Genomic DNA, 15,163 nt, shown 5'->3' on the forward strand with positions numbered 1-15,163 from the left:
CGTGCGGCGCTGGCCGCATTCCTGGCCGGCTGCGTAGGAGACGGGTCCCGCCGAAGGGGACGGGAAAGGAAGCGGCGATGGGGGGGGGAGTGAAGTCTGGGCGCGGGAACTCCAGCTCCCCGACCCCAGGAGGCTCGGAACACAGGCGGCCACCCAGGGCGCTGGGAGGTGGGCCCCGAGCGGTAGCTACGAACGGGAAGGGCTTCTGCACGCTTTTCTCTGCGGGTTGCTGGTGGGGGGAGGGGAAGCACTGCCCCCCTGCTTTCTGGTGGCTCTGGAACCTTGAAGTGCTGCAGGCTGGGATCTGCGCTGCCCGTACCTCGCACTTGGGACGGCGCCTCTGATCTGGCCTTTTCACCGTTTTCCTCGAATGGAACGGATCAGCCTTTTCTGTTCCCACGTAAAACCTGCACTTTCTCACTTTCTCTTCGCCTTTTGTGAAATTCTGAAAACTCATTTTGCATTTTCGCCCCCAAGCTGTAAGGCCCTCCGAAGGCAAAGATTTAATAAAAACAAAACTTTGAGGATTCGAAGCAAGACCGGGGTTTTTGCATCTTGTCTTTCTCCATTGCCTCTGCATGGAACTTTGGCCTTCTGTCTCCACCTGAGTATTATCCTCCCGGTGGTTAAAAAAAAAAAAAAAAAAAAAAAAGGGGGGGGGGAGGACGGCACACACTTCATAAAGCTTAACCTTTATATATATATATATATATATATTTTTTTTTTTAAGATTTATGCATGAGATACAGGCAGAGGGAGAAGCAGGCTCCATGCGGGGAGCCCCATGTGGGATTCGTTTCCTAGACCTCGGGATCACGCCCTGAGCCAAAGGCAGATGCTCAACCGCTGAGCCACCCAGGCGCCACCCCCCCCCCCCCGGCCTTTTTTTTTTTTAAGATTTTATTGGCTTAATGTTAATATTAAGGGACTTACCGTATAACACTACAATGTTCTTAAGTTATGTTAGTGTATTCGTGGTTGGGAAGGGACTTGGACAAAACAAAGCACTTTTGAGTTCCCATGTTTTTTAGTTGAGGCTAGAGACGAGATGACTGGGAGAGTCAGGAGATAAAATGGTGATTGGGGCGTGCAGATAGTGTTGGGTGTGAGGTGCCTAAGGTTTTGTTGAGGAATTACCCTGCCAATTTCAGGGATTAGTGGTTAGTGAAGGTTCTTGCATACTCAATTTAGAGGTGAGAAGGGTGCTGCTTGAGGAAGAATAGTGAGTCAGGGTCCCTCAGCTAGGAGGGGCATCTAGGAAGGGTCCCTGGTGGTAAGCAGGTGTGAACACTGACCTGTACTTATTGAACATGGGTTTTCTAGGCTCTACAGAGGGTGATTTCAGGATGAGGCTGGATGATTCTGGCACTTACTCAGCCTGTGTCAGTGCCTGAAGCCTTAAACAGCTTTCAGCTTAATACAGGTGTGGTATGTTCAAGTGATGGCTCACAACGGGCTTCTGTGTTCTCTTGGAAAAGACAGGGGAACCTTCACTTTATGGAGAAAAAGTGAGAGAGCTTTATTTCTTAACATGCTTTTTAAAAGATTTTTAAATTTATTTGATAGTGCACAAGCCTGGGGGTGGGGGAGCAGAGGGAGAGGGAGAAGCAGGAAGACCCACACGTGGTTCCATCCCGAGACCCTGAGATCATGATCTGAGCCAAAGGGGGACGCTTAACCGACTGAGCTACCCAGGTGCTCCTTCCTAATCTTTCTTTCTTTCTTTTTTTTTTTTTTCTTTTAATTAAGTAATCTCTTTGTCCAGCACAGGGCTTGAACTCAGGACCTGGAGATCAAGAGTCCCATGCTCTAGGGACTGAGAGAACTTTAACACTTGGGGCTGACCCTGGCTCGAGAGGGACAGAACCACAGACGCACAGTTTAGAAGGAAGCAGGAGAAGCTGGCAGGTTCTAAGCTGGCAAGGTGTGGAAGCGGCATCTAATTAATTTAGTTGTGCAAGGAGAAAATGAAATTAAAAAAATTTCCCAGCCAATTATCCTTCAGTCTCAGCCTGTTGATCTTAAAGATGAGAAAATTTTGATGGCGAGCTGAAGAACATTCTAGGAAGAAATAATAAGGAGGGGGATGTGTATATATTCATCTTTGTTAATTCTTAAGTCCCTACAAAAGTGTTTTGGGAGGAAGACCACTCTGATTCTTATTGTGTTTCCCCATCACTTAATTTGGGGGAGACCTGTCACCCTTGCCATCCATCAGTAGGTGTCTACACTTGGAAAACGAGAGGATCTGGCTAGATTGGGATCTTGTAAATTCTTTTAATTTTCAGTGAGGGGCACTTGGTGAGAAATCTATCACCTGTGTGTGAGGTCTCCAAAAACATTTATTTTAATTGATAATAATGAGTCAAAAGGCATTAGTCTTGGCATGGTGAGTCCTGGATGTGACTCAAGGGTGAGTCAAATGCCTGTGGAGCCTGGATTCATGTTCTTTTTCCCATTTGTCAGTAATCCTTCCTAATGCTCCAGTTCCATGATGTGATTTTAATGGAATTAAACTTGAACCACTTAGTTATTATGATGCGATTCCATGTAACTTAGTTAGCAGTGCAAGCCAGCTAGTACCCAGCAGCCACCGGGCCACTAAGGGCAATTATAGGTTGGGCCTGGTGGTGCCTGTTTCGTGTTGTGGCTGATGATGTAACTCAGGAAATTTTGATTTTTGCTAAAAAACAAAACCTCATCTCTGGACTGGTAGAGGACACATGATTTGTTCCTAGTCTGAGACTCTAGGCAGCAAGCGGGCTGCATACACAGACGTGAGTGGGGTACGCTTGGCCTCTGCCTGCCCTGTTAAAGTCTCAAGCCAGCCTTCAAAAGCTCTAGCAATTTTGCTCTCTCCATGTCTCATTTCTTCCCCTGGGCTGGGAGTATCCTCATAGGCAGACCTCCAGAGTCTGTATCCTGGACACAATTCTGGAACATCAGAGATGTTTGATAAGTGCTGGTTAAGATGGACCTGATGGATGTTATGGTCAAGATGGAAAGCTAGTTCAAATGCCCTGGGGAAAACAAGGCACACGTTTAGGAGTCCTGTGTGAGCAAACCTGCCTGATGCTGTTAGGTTCTTCGGGTTGTGGACCACTGATCTACAGTTTACATGGGGAAATGAAGTGACTTTCGTTAGTCCAATTCAGAAAGTTTTATAACAAAGATCTTGTTTAAAAAATAAAGAACAGGGTTGCCTGGGTGGCTCAGCGGTTGAGCGCCTGCCCTCCGCTCAGGGCGTGATCCCGGGGTCCTGGGATCGAGTCCCACGTCGGGCTCCCCGCATGGAGCCTGCTTCTCCCGCTTCCTGTGTCTTTGCCTCTCTGTGTGTGTGTCTCATGAATCAATAAAATCTTAAAAAAAAAAATAACAGAAGGCTACTTGAGTAGGGCTTAGCCAGAAACGTTTAGGACAGGGGTTCTTATTTTGTACCTTTGACCTTCATCAAGGAAGACTGGAGCCCCTCTTAGAGTAATTTTACTTTTTTGGTGGGGGGAGGGGAAGAGGGAGAGAATTTTAAACAGGCTCCACACCCAGGGGCCGATCTCACAACCGTGAGATCCTGACCTGAGCCGAAATCAGACTTAACCGACTGAGCCCCCCCAGGCGCCTCTCAGTGTAAGAATTTTAAATGCATAAACTAACCACATTATTTTAAGATACAATTTCAGAATTAAAATCCAAAATAATGTAGCATAGTAGTAATATGTGCTTCTTCAGTAGCACATTTAATATGATACATTCTAGCATCAGGCCTAATTTCCATAATTTTGAAGCAGAGCTGAGAAAATCGTATTTCAGCTGTGATGTAAGAAAAAGCTGTGGTTTTATTGGTGACGATGGCCACCATCGTTGATGTGTGGTTTTACAAGCATAACTGAAGAAAATGCTAAGTTTTAATTAGTGAAAATAAGGATGTGTATTTTTTTTTTTCCATCGGAGTTCACAGACCCCTGGATTGTATCCACTGGCCCCTGGGGAGTCCATGGACCCCTGGTTCAGACCCCCTACAAACTGGAGAGGGAAAGGAGGGGGCCAGTTCTGTATATTGTTTCTTTCAGGCTGAGTAGGTTTCCACTCAAGCCCAGACTGTAAGCAAATGTCCCTGGTTCCTCTTCAAGACAGACATCTCTTTGAAAACATAAAAGCCGGTATTTATTAGTTGCCTCCTGGGCTAGGCATTGCCCTAAGCGCATTACACGTTATTTTACGTAATCCTCACAACAACCCTGTGGTAGGTCCTGTTATCCCCATTTTAAAGATGAATAAATAGGCCCATTGAAGCTTTTCACCTTATAAATGGGGTAGCTGGGATTCAAAGCTCTGTCTATTTGATTCCAAGGCCTTTGTTAATTCCACGACTGTGAAGCCTCTTAGTTTAAGGCAGTGATTCTCAAAGACCCTGTCTCCCTTCCTCCCCCTTCCTGGGGACATTTTATGGTTATTGCAAGTGGGGAGGCACTGCTAGTATTTTGTAGGTCAGGGGTGCTTGCTCAACATCCCCCGTGCACAGGACAGCCGCCCCCCCCCCCCCCCCGCAGCGTTGACAGCCCCAGATGTCAACAGTGCTGGGGCAGAGAATCCCTGATGGAAGTTCTAGCTAGGCCGTTGCTATAATGCACATGACAGATCATCAGCAAAATTTCCACGGTTCTTTTAGGAAGTCTCCATTAGGCATAAATCAGTAGTTAGAGGGGGAGGGTGGGCTTTACCTTCCTCCAGGGTTTGTCCTGGGGTCGGTTAGGAGCAGAGGGCTCGGCCAGTACTTCCTGCTCTGCTGAGCCTGGGACTTCAGATGATTCTGATGACCCTCCCTCCCTCCCTGATTTCCCGAGCCTTCTGCCCGTCCTCAGAGCTTCCACTCTTTCCGTGTGTTTGTTGAGCGAGCTGCTTTCTGGTAGAAGCATATTGTCTTTGTGTGATTCATAGCTATAAGCACAAAACCTAAGAAATCCAGTTTTGATTGCATCTAGTGCTTTGGTTGTTCAAGAGGAGAAGCAGCTTTCCCCTTTGTCTCAGCATTAGCATCCCTTGTCCAAACACTTTATCCACCTTTGTGATAACAACACCCCTGCCCCCACACTCTCGCTTTAACAATGAAGCCTGAAGGGGGCTGATGACTGGGAAGGGGGAAATGCGTGCTTGGGTCCTTTTCTAGATTGACTGAAGTCTGGGCTGGGGGAGTTTCTGGAATTTGCATTTTTAACCGGCTTCCTCCCAGTAATTCTGATGCTAAGTGAATCCGAGAATCACTATAATAGGATCCTCACTAAAAACAAAAACCCCTTGTACTGGGAACCTGGGGCACCCCCTAACCCCAGGCACCAGTCAGCAGAGCATTAAGTCCTGTGGATTGGGCCTGCTATGCTCTCGGTTTCCTTGCTCACCTTTTTCCTGGCTACATTTCTTGGCCAGAGTCTCCCAGTCTGTCTCCATTTTGGGGAAGGGCTCGGATCACCACAAACTCAACGGATTCCTGTCCCTTTTCTCATTTAAAAAGCCCCCTGTGTGTCCTCATCACCATGTGGATAAAGTAGAAACTCCTCGTCAGCTCTTCCTGGGGCCATCTCAACCCAGCCATCCCTCCCCCAGCACACATTTTGAGTCTCACACTCCCTGTGCTTCCAAGTAGCTGGGAGGCACCCAGGCACAGAATTTAACAGCTCTGGGGAAGGCATTTTTCGTCCTTTAGGTATTCTCTCATACTTGAATACTGTTTGCAAATGTTTTATGGACTGCTTGGGGGAGGTCTCAATGGAATCTCCCTGCATTTGGCACACTCTTTTGCTTTGTTTTTTTTTTTTTTTTGACTCTCTTTCCCTTCAACTCTGCAAAAGATTCTTAATTGCACTAATCAAGCTCTATTTGACTCCAGGCTGAGTAATTGCACATTGCTGGGAATTAGTTTTGTGAGCTTGCCATTAAAAAATTGTATAAAGCATAATGAATCTTTTTAGAGTGTAGTTCCAAGGCTACACCCATTTCTTTAAACCTGTAGAGGTAGTGTGCGGTAAAATGAGCTTGTGCTTTATCTCAAGAAGCCTCATCTAGTTATTTGGTCATTCTCTGTCGTTACTTTAAGTGCTGTGCAAGGGATAACAGCTGTTGAAGAAATTGACTCCATCATCCAGGCATTAGGAACAGTCTCCACCCCAGCTAATGAGAGAGGTGCATTTTCAAGTCATCTGAAGCCCTGCACGTGACATTTCTTCAGGATAGCATTTTCCAATTTACTAATCAGCTTCTAGACCCTTTGCCGTGTGTGTTGAGGTGGGAAAGGTGCTTTTAGGGTGGTTAAAATTAAAGACGAGATAGAAAATGTATACATCGTGTGTGGCAAAAATTTAATATTTTTAACGAACAGCAAGCCAGAAGGTCTTATGAATAGATACTAGTATGCCATTAAAAACAAAGTCCTAAAAAAAAAGAAAACAAAAACAAAAAAACAAAGTCCTGTGATTAGGTAATGTAACAAAGAAAAAAAACATATAAGCTGCCTAGAAGTATAAAGGTGTCCCACGTAACAAGGAGAGAAGCAAATTGGAAACTGAGAAAGACTTAAGGTATCGATATTTAGAGCATGAGGAACTCGTCCACCCAAATGGAAGGTTTTGCAGTGGAGGAGTTACCGGTTTCGAGATCTTTGCATCTTCATTGTGTCATGAAATGGGCTGTATCTGAGTGGCCACTCAGGCCTTTGTTACCTCCTTGGGAGACACAATCTCAGAGTTAGGAAGTTAGAGCTGTGGGTGTCAGGCTTTGTACTCGGGTACAATTTGGAATGACAGGCTTTGTAATTTGACTTGAGACCCACAGGGTCATACTAATCCTTGGCAGGTAAGGATCAGTTAGAAAGTTACTGGGCTGTGGTTGGGCATCTGTTTTTGTTTTTGTTTTTTTTAAATGGGCAACGTTTTTCTTTTTTTTTTTTAATTTTTTTATTTATTTATGATAGTTACAGAAAGAGAGAGAGAGGCAGAGACACAGGCAGAGGGAGAAGCAGGCTCCATGCACCGGGAGCCCGATGTGGGATTCGATCCCGGGTCTCCAGGATCGCGCCCTGGGCCAAAGGCAGGCGCCAAACCGCTGCGCCACCCAGGGATCCCGGGCATCTGTTTTTGTATATGTGCTGCCGAAGCGAGCACTGGGCGTCTGTTTTTGCAACCAAGTACAGTAGAGCTGTTAGTGAGTTGAGTTTCTGGAGTCCAGCATCGGCCCGCACTTGTAACCCAGGCCTGCCCCTGTGTGCTGCCGCGCCAGCCACCATTTCATGGGAGTTTACTTCCAGGCTCAGTTCTTTTGAAGAGTCAGGAAACCTCCTCAATTGAATCTTGAAACCAAGTATGTAAACCATTGCACAAATGCTCTTTGAAACCCTTACAACTAGGCACTTATCCAGACCCCAGGAAAAACCACTCTGGGGCCCCATGTTGTGGTGGGCCTGGATCTCATTAAACTGATACTGTCATCTGTGTTCGGGAAGGAGCCACTGAGCTAGTGACCATGCTTGGGATCAGACGCGTGTTGGTGTTAAGCAGCAAACCCAAAAGGAGCTGCTAAGAACCGGTAGCATCTTCTAGATGACCCTCGGGTAGTTTCACATGCGCCTTAATTTCTCCCTCTGCGTAAAGGTGCTAATGATACCAAAATCCCACACACTGTGTTGTTGGGTGGGATGTCCAATAAAATGTTTGGAAGACTGTCAAATGATACATAAAACACTTAACACTAATTGCAATACTTAGGGCTGAGTACTTTGAGATTGTGCCAGTGGATAAAGATGCTCAGTTATAAAGAGGTGTGAATTTAACTGACTGAAAGATAAGGAAAGTTCTACTGGCAAAAGTAGAGGCAGAAAATAATGCTTTGGCATGTGATTTGAAGGTTGGTCTTTATTTAGAGGTGCTCTTTAAGTGAAAGCAGAATTTTTTTTAAGGTTTTATTTATTCTTAAGGGACACAGAGAAGCAGAGACATAGACAGAGGGAGAAGCAGGCTCCTCAGGGAGTGCGATGTGGGACTCGATCCCCAGATCAGGATCATGCCCTGAGCCAAAGGCAGACACCCAACCGCTGAGCCACCCAGGCGTCCCGAAAGCAGAATTTTTAGGGAGCACTTTGAGTTTTAAGATATGTGTTTGTGTTGCCTGACTCCACTTTCCCTAGAATAGAAATTTCTCCAGTGAAAGCCCTGAAAATGTATAGGATGCTGTTATATTTAAGACCAAGTCATCTCGGGCGCCTGAGCGGGCTCAGTCCGTTAAGTGTCTGCCTTTGATTCCGTCCGGTCATGATCCCAGGGTCTTGGGATCAAGCCCCGTGTTTGGGAGCCTGTTTCTCCTCCTCCCTGCCACTCTGGCTGCCCGTGCTGTCAGATAAGTAAATCAATGAATAAAATCTTAAAAAAAAAAAAAAAGACCATGTCATCTGATCCAAAGGACTGCAGGTCAGAGTGGTTAAGCAAACTGATATGCTGGTGGACATTCTGAATTTCTAGAGGTGACTGTAAAATGAATATATCTTAAATTTGGTACAGCAGGGAATGCTTTTCTTTTTTTAATGGAAATGATGTATAATAGTTTCAGATATACAATGTAATGATTTTGTATTTGTTAAACACTGAAATGATCACCAACAGTAAGTCCAGGTAACATCTATTACCATGTAGTTACAAGGTTTTTTTTTTTTTTACAAGGCTTTTTTTTTATGAGAACTTCTTTTTTTAAAGATTTTAAAAAAAATTATTCATGAGAGAGACAGAGAGGCAGAGACACAGGCAGAGGGGGAAGCAGGCTCCATGCGGGGAGCCTGACATGGGACTCGATCCCAGGTCTCCAGGATCACGCCCTGGACTGAAGGTGGTGCTAAACCGCTGAGCCATCCGGGCTGCCCTTGATGAGAACTTTCAAGGTTTACTCTTAGCCACGTTCAAATACACAATAAAGAAGATGTGGTCTATGTATACAATGGAATATTCCTCAGCTATTAGAAATGACGAATACCCACCATTTGCTTCAACGTGGATGGAACTGGAGGGTATTATGCTGAGTGAAGTAAGTCAGTCGGAGAAGGACAAACATATGTTCTCATTCATGTGGGGAATATAAATAATAGTGAAAGGGAATATAAGGGAAGGGAGAAGAAATGTGTGGGAAATATCAGAAAGGGAGACAGAACGTAAAGACTGCTAACTCTGGGAAACGAACTAGGGGTGGTAGAAGGGGAGGAGGACGGGGGGGGTGGGAGTGATTGGGTGACGGGCACTGGGGGTTATTCTGTATGTTGGTAAATTGAACACCAATAAAAAAAATAAATAAAAGACAGTCTTTTTAAAAAAAACAAAAACAAAAAACAAATACACAATACAGTATTAACTAGAGTCACCATGCTGTGCATTACATCTCCATGACTTATGCCACCTTTTTTTTCTTACAGAGTGTTTTTCAGGGCCAGTGCCATGGATCACGCTTTGGGAAACAGTAATGGTGTAGGTTTTATAAACGATCTAACACTGAATCTTTGAACTGTGTATTGCTGCTGCAGAGTGGCCTGGCTGGTTCTAGAGTTCAGAGGAGGAAGAGGGTCCTGGGCCTAAGTGTTTGATGTTCCTAAGTGGGGTTTGTCTAGGTTGGAGAGGAAAGGGCTTAATATTAATTTACACCCCTTGGTATGAGATGCAAGAATTTATAGGACTATTTTTTTAAGGACTTTGTGAATGTTATTTTTTTTAAGATTTTATTTATTTATTCATGAGAGACACAGCGGCGGACACAAAGGCAGAGTGAGAAAGCAGGCTCCCAGTGGGGAGCCCCATGAGAACCTATCCCAGGACCTATCCCAGGGTCATGACCTGAGCCAAAGGCAGACACTTAAAGGCTGAGCCACCCAGGTGCCCTAGCTGTAGGTTTTTTATGCTCCTTACCAAGTTGTGGAAGTTCCCCTCTATTACTGGTTTTCTGTGTGTTTTTATTTTGAGTGGGTGTTGGATTTTGTCAAATACTTTTTCTGCATCAATTAATATGTAAGTTTTCTTTAATCTAAAAATATGATGGATTTTTCTTTTGTTTTAATATTGAACCAGTCTTGCAAATCTGGAATAAATCCCATTTGATCATAGTATGTAATTATTTTTGTTTATTGCTGAATTCTTATTTGGTAAGGATTTGCAAAGGATTTTCATGCTTCTATATTCATGAGGGATACTGGTCTGTACATTTCTCTGTGAATTGTCTCTGGTTTTGGTATTAGGATAATGGTTTCATAAAATGAATTAGGCATTCCTTTTTTGTTTTCTGCTAGAGATTTTGTATAGAATTGGTGTTATTCTTTAAATGTTTGATAGAACTCTCCAGTGAAACCCATCTGGCCCTCAAGATTGCTATTTTGGGAGTTTTTATTTTTTATTTTTAAATTTTTAAAATATTTTATTTATTCACTCATGAGAGACAGAGAGAGGCAGAGACACAGGCAGAGGGAGAAGCAGGCTCCATGCAGGGAGTGACTGGATCCCGGGACTCCAGGATCACGCCCTCTGCCGAAGGCGCCAAACCGCTGAGCCACCCAGGGATCCCTGTTTTGGGAATTTTTAAATTACAGATTCAATTTCTTTGATAGTTAAATAGGGCTATTCAGATTACTTCATTGGTGAGTTGCGGTAGTTTGTATTTTTTGAGGAATTGGCCCTTTTCCTTTTTAAGTTGCTAAATTTGTGTGTGTAGAGTTTGTAGGATTCCTTTATTATCCTTTTGGTGTCTATAGGTCTATAATGCTCTCTCGTTCTGTTCCTAGTCCTGGCAATCTGTGTCTTCTCTTTTTTTTTTCCCTTGTCAGTCTTGCCTAGAGATTGTCATTTTTATTTATCTTAACAAAGAAATAGCTTTTTGTTTAGTTGATTTCTTTTTTCTTCCTCTATGGTTTTTCTCTTTTTATAATTTCATTGATGTCTCCTATTAGCCTTATTCCTTTCCTTCTGCTTACTTTGGTTTTATTTTTCTCTTTGTCTAGGTTCTTGGAGTGGGAGCATAAATTAGCAATTTGTGACTTTAAAATGGTGACCGGTACAGCTTCTCCATCGTCTGCTAATGTTACTTCTATGTTTTCCTTAAAACGCAGGGGTCATAGTTATATAGGTTATTAGCTGTTATTCACAGTCCCCCCCCCACCCCCGCATTTAATAAGATTGCTAACTTGAATGAAGGAAGTATTCCTCAGATTATTCTAGTCTCAAATTCTAAGGCTGTCCCTTCTGGAAATTCAGGTTGTAGAATTCCAGCTGAGTGCCCCTGTGCCTATTGATTAGGAATTTAGAGCTGGAAGTGACCTTACAGAGGTCAAAAAACTTGGGCTGCTGGGCCATATTCTGTTCTTCTGGCCTCCTTTGTATGGCCCTGGTGACTGATAGAACCGTGATTTGGCCTGCAAATCTTGAAATCTTTACTGTGTGGCTCTTTATAGAACAAGTTTGTCCACTCATGCCTTCAATTTTTTTAAAAAGATTTTATTCATGAGAGACACAGAGGCAGAGACCTAGGCAGAGGGAGAAGCAGGCTCCCTGCAGGGAGCCTGGTGCAGGACTTGATCCCTGGACTCCAGGATCACACCCTGGGCCGAAGGCAGATGCTCAGCCGCTGAGCCACCCAGGCGTCCCTGTAGACTCATGCCTTCAGAACATCTAAGTCCAGTGGATTGCTTTAGAGCCATCTGGAAAAATATTCAAGTACAGATTCCCAGGCCCCCACATGGCCTTTTTCTCATCTGGAATCCATCATCGTACACACTCCTCCCTCTGAACAGGGAGTTTTGACTTATGTCCTTCGACTTTCATCTCTGTGGCACTTACTTTTCCAGCACTTTCCGGGTGGGAGGTTCATTTTGAAGGGCGCAGTTCTGAATGTTGACTTTGCTGAATCTGCCCTGGCCAAAGCTGGAGGAAGAGAACGTGCCGGGGAGTCATCTCAGGGACGACCCTGATAAAAATGTGATTTTTGACGACCCCAACTCCAAACTGATTTCTCTCTGGAAATATTATTTCATTGTTGATTTGCAGCCTGGCGTGGAGTCTTGAGCACAAACCCTAGAATTGTTTGTAGAGACACAAATGGTTAATAGATCTGACCCTGTAAGGTAGTCTGCCCACCTAAAGTTAGTGAGAAGAGTGCTGGACATTCATGATATTGGTTAAGTTCTCCTGAACAATGAAAGTGACAATCCCATACTTTGTACTTTGGGAGAAAAATCTGGTTTTCTTCTGGGTGGAGCTGAAGGAAACCATTGCCATCTGACCTTGGGCCAGCCCATAACCCGTTTTCATCCTGCTGCTTGTGAGATGAAGGGAGGTGGCTGTCGGCAGCTGGGACCCTTTGCACTCACAGTGGACTGTGGATGGCAGTCGCGAACTCAAGGGAACGGCTGGTTATTTTTCCTGGTCCAGGTGTCTTAAGTCTTCTCCTGGCCTCCAGCCTGACCCTACCAGTCCCCACCTTGCTTATCCCTTTTATGCTGCTGCTGGATCTGGTTTCACCGCATTTCTTGGACTACTTCTGTTGGGTTGAGTACAGTCCCAGAGAGGGGACCTGGTCTCTTCGTGTCCTCTGCCTTGGTGGTCTTCTGCTTTCTTCCACAGCTCTAGCCAGAGTTTACTGCTTCCTCTTCTGAAAACATGGACCTTGAACCGTGCCTTACGTTGCTCAAATGACGCTGGGCAGAGTTCAGGTGGCCAGATGCCTCTCATCTCATGGCCAAAATTGGCAATCTTCTCCCCAAGTGAAAGCCAGGCCTTTGCATTGTCTCCCCTCCCTGTGCCTTTCTTTATAACTCATGCTTAGCCTCCCACGTGGGCTTGGTCAGGATGTGAGGACTGGAGAGTTAGAGCTCTATGAGCACTCCAAGGGGGTGCCTCCCTCTCTGGGCTGACTGAGGCTTGTGGGTTGTGGCTGCTTTGAAGACTCTAGTCTTGTGGGGGAAACGAGTTTACCAGGAAGAAGAGGGTACAAGATTGCATTGCTGTTTGGGTTCCAGACTAAAGAGGGCTTAGGATTGTGTCTCATAAATTATATTTTTATGAACCCTTCTTCAGTGTTCTGAGGGGATTGGCTCATGGAGAGACCTAAGTGCTTAGATTCAAGTAGAAGGGGGCTCTGGCCACTTTCCAGTAGGTGTTAGGTGTTGGGGGTGATGGGAAATGCCTTTCTGACTGTGCTCTTGGAGTGGGGAAGGAAAGGCAGGGCAGTGAAATAATTAGCAACACATTTACAGAACGCCTAGTATACTGTAATGTGGGTTTTAAGAAATAGTCCCTGTGGCTGGTACTGTAAACAGTCCCATGTGGTTTTCCTTAATGCGCACTTGCATGAAAAGAGCTTGGGTGTTATTTCTGTGTTGTGTTGTATGGCTGTCAATCCAGCGTCAGTAGGTCTTTTTCTTTCTTTCTGTAGCTGATTTTTCCTGGTTTGGTTGTTCTTGTGTATGAACATCAGAAACTGCTCTGGGACGCCTGTGTGGCTCAGTTGGTTAAGCGTGTGACTCTTCATGCTTTCAGCTCAGGTCATGATCTCAGAGTCGTGAGATGTAGCACCACATCTGGCTCTGCGCAGGACATGGACTCTGCTTAGGATTCTCTCTTTCCCTCCCCCCTCCCCCTTCTCTTCACTCTCACACACTTGCTCTCTCGCTTTCTAGAAAGAAAAAAAAACTCTGTAAACAAGCCCTCCCAATTGTTCATTTGGCCCTTTCTGTGTTCTTTGGCGCCATGTCACTGCTATGATTTTTAAATTTATTTATTTATAAAGATTTTATTTATTCATGAGAGACACCGAGACAGAGGCAGAGACAGGAGAAGCAGGCTCCATGCAAGGAGCCTGATATGGGACTCGATCCCAGGACTCAGGGATCACGCCCTGAGGCAGACACTCAACCACTGAGCCACCCTGGCATCCCTGATTTTTAAATGTAAAAGAATTTTTTAAAATTGAGGTATAATGGACATAAACCATTGGGTTTAGGTGTACAACATGATTTGATATTTGTATGTCTTGTGAAACGATCACAGGAAGTCTAGTTAAGATCCGTCGCCACACATAGTTAAGCAATATTTTCCCTTGTGATGAGAACTTTTAAGAGCCACTCTCCCAGCAGCTTTCAAATACATGATACACAGCTATTAACTGTAGTGGCTGCTCTGTACATTGCCATTGTGATTGAACTGAGGCATTGAGACTGGCTGCAGATGTGCATTCGTGGCATGAAAGCCATGTTCAGTGCCAGGGACAGAGCCTGCACATAGCAGCTGCTCAAACACTTGTTAGTGGTTGACAGGTGGGGAGTGGGGATGGGTAGAAGAGAATGCCCATTGCAGCCCCTTTAACCTGGTGCCTGGGGCCTGGCTTATGGTTGGTTGAAGGGGAGCAACTGACTTCTGGAACTTTCTGTCCCTTTGATTACCTCATAGTAATTGAGAATCTAAAAGTTCAGTGTGTGTGTTGGGATTTTTGAAGACAGATTTATTGAGGTGACTCCTGTGCCACACCCTTCCCTCATTTAAGGTATACAGTTCATACAGGTCAGTAATTTTCAGTACATTTGGAGTTGTGTGACTATCACCACAATTTTTATTTATTTATTTATTTATTTATTTATTTATTTATTTATTTATTTTTTAAAAGATTTTATTAAGTAATCAATTAATTAATTAATGAGAGACACACAGAGAGAGAGGCAGAGACACAGGCAGAGGGAGAGGGAGAAGCAGGCTCCATGCAGGGAGCCCGGTGTGGGACTGGATCCTGGGTCTCCAGGATCATGCCCTTGGCCGAAGGCGGGCGCTAAACCGCTGAGCCACCCAGGGATCTCCTATTTTTATTTTTTAAAGATTTAATTTATTTATTCATGAGATAGAGAGAGAGAGAGAGAGAGAGAGGCAGAGACAACAGGCAGAGGGAGAAGCAGGCTCCTTGCAGGGATCCCGACGCGGAACTCGTTTCCAGGATTCCAGGATCACACCCTGGGCTGAATGCAGGCGCCAAACCCCTGAGCCACCCAGGGATACCCATCACCACAATTTTAAAACATTTTCATCACTCCAGAAAGAAACCTGTACCCCTTAGCCATCGTTCCCATTCCTCCCAGCCTTTTGTTCCTCCAAGTCCCTGGTATTCAGTAATT

General features: G+C 44.8%; 1 protein-coding gene across 4 annotated transcripts in view; it reads left to right on the forward strand.

Annotated features, from left to right (window-relative positions):
- SMS (spermine synthase) overlaps positions 1–15,163 on the forward strand; it is a 54,647-nt gene that overhangs the window by 1,843 nt on the left and 37,641 nt on the right. The gene's annotated exons all lie outside the window — the stretch shown is intronic.

Source organism: Canis lupus, chromosome X, assembly GCF_003254725.2.
Source record: "Canis lupus dingo isolate Sandy chromosome X, ASM325472v2, whole genome shotgun sequence".
Taxonomy (NCBI): Eukaryota; Metazoa; Chordata; class Mammalia; order Carnivora; family Canidae; genus Canis; species Canis lupus.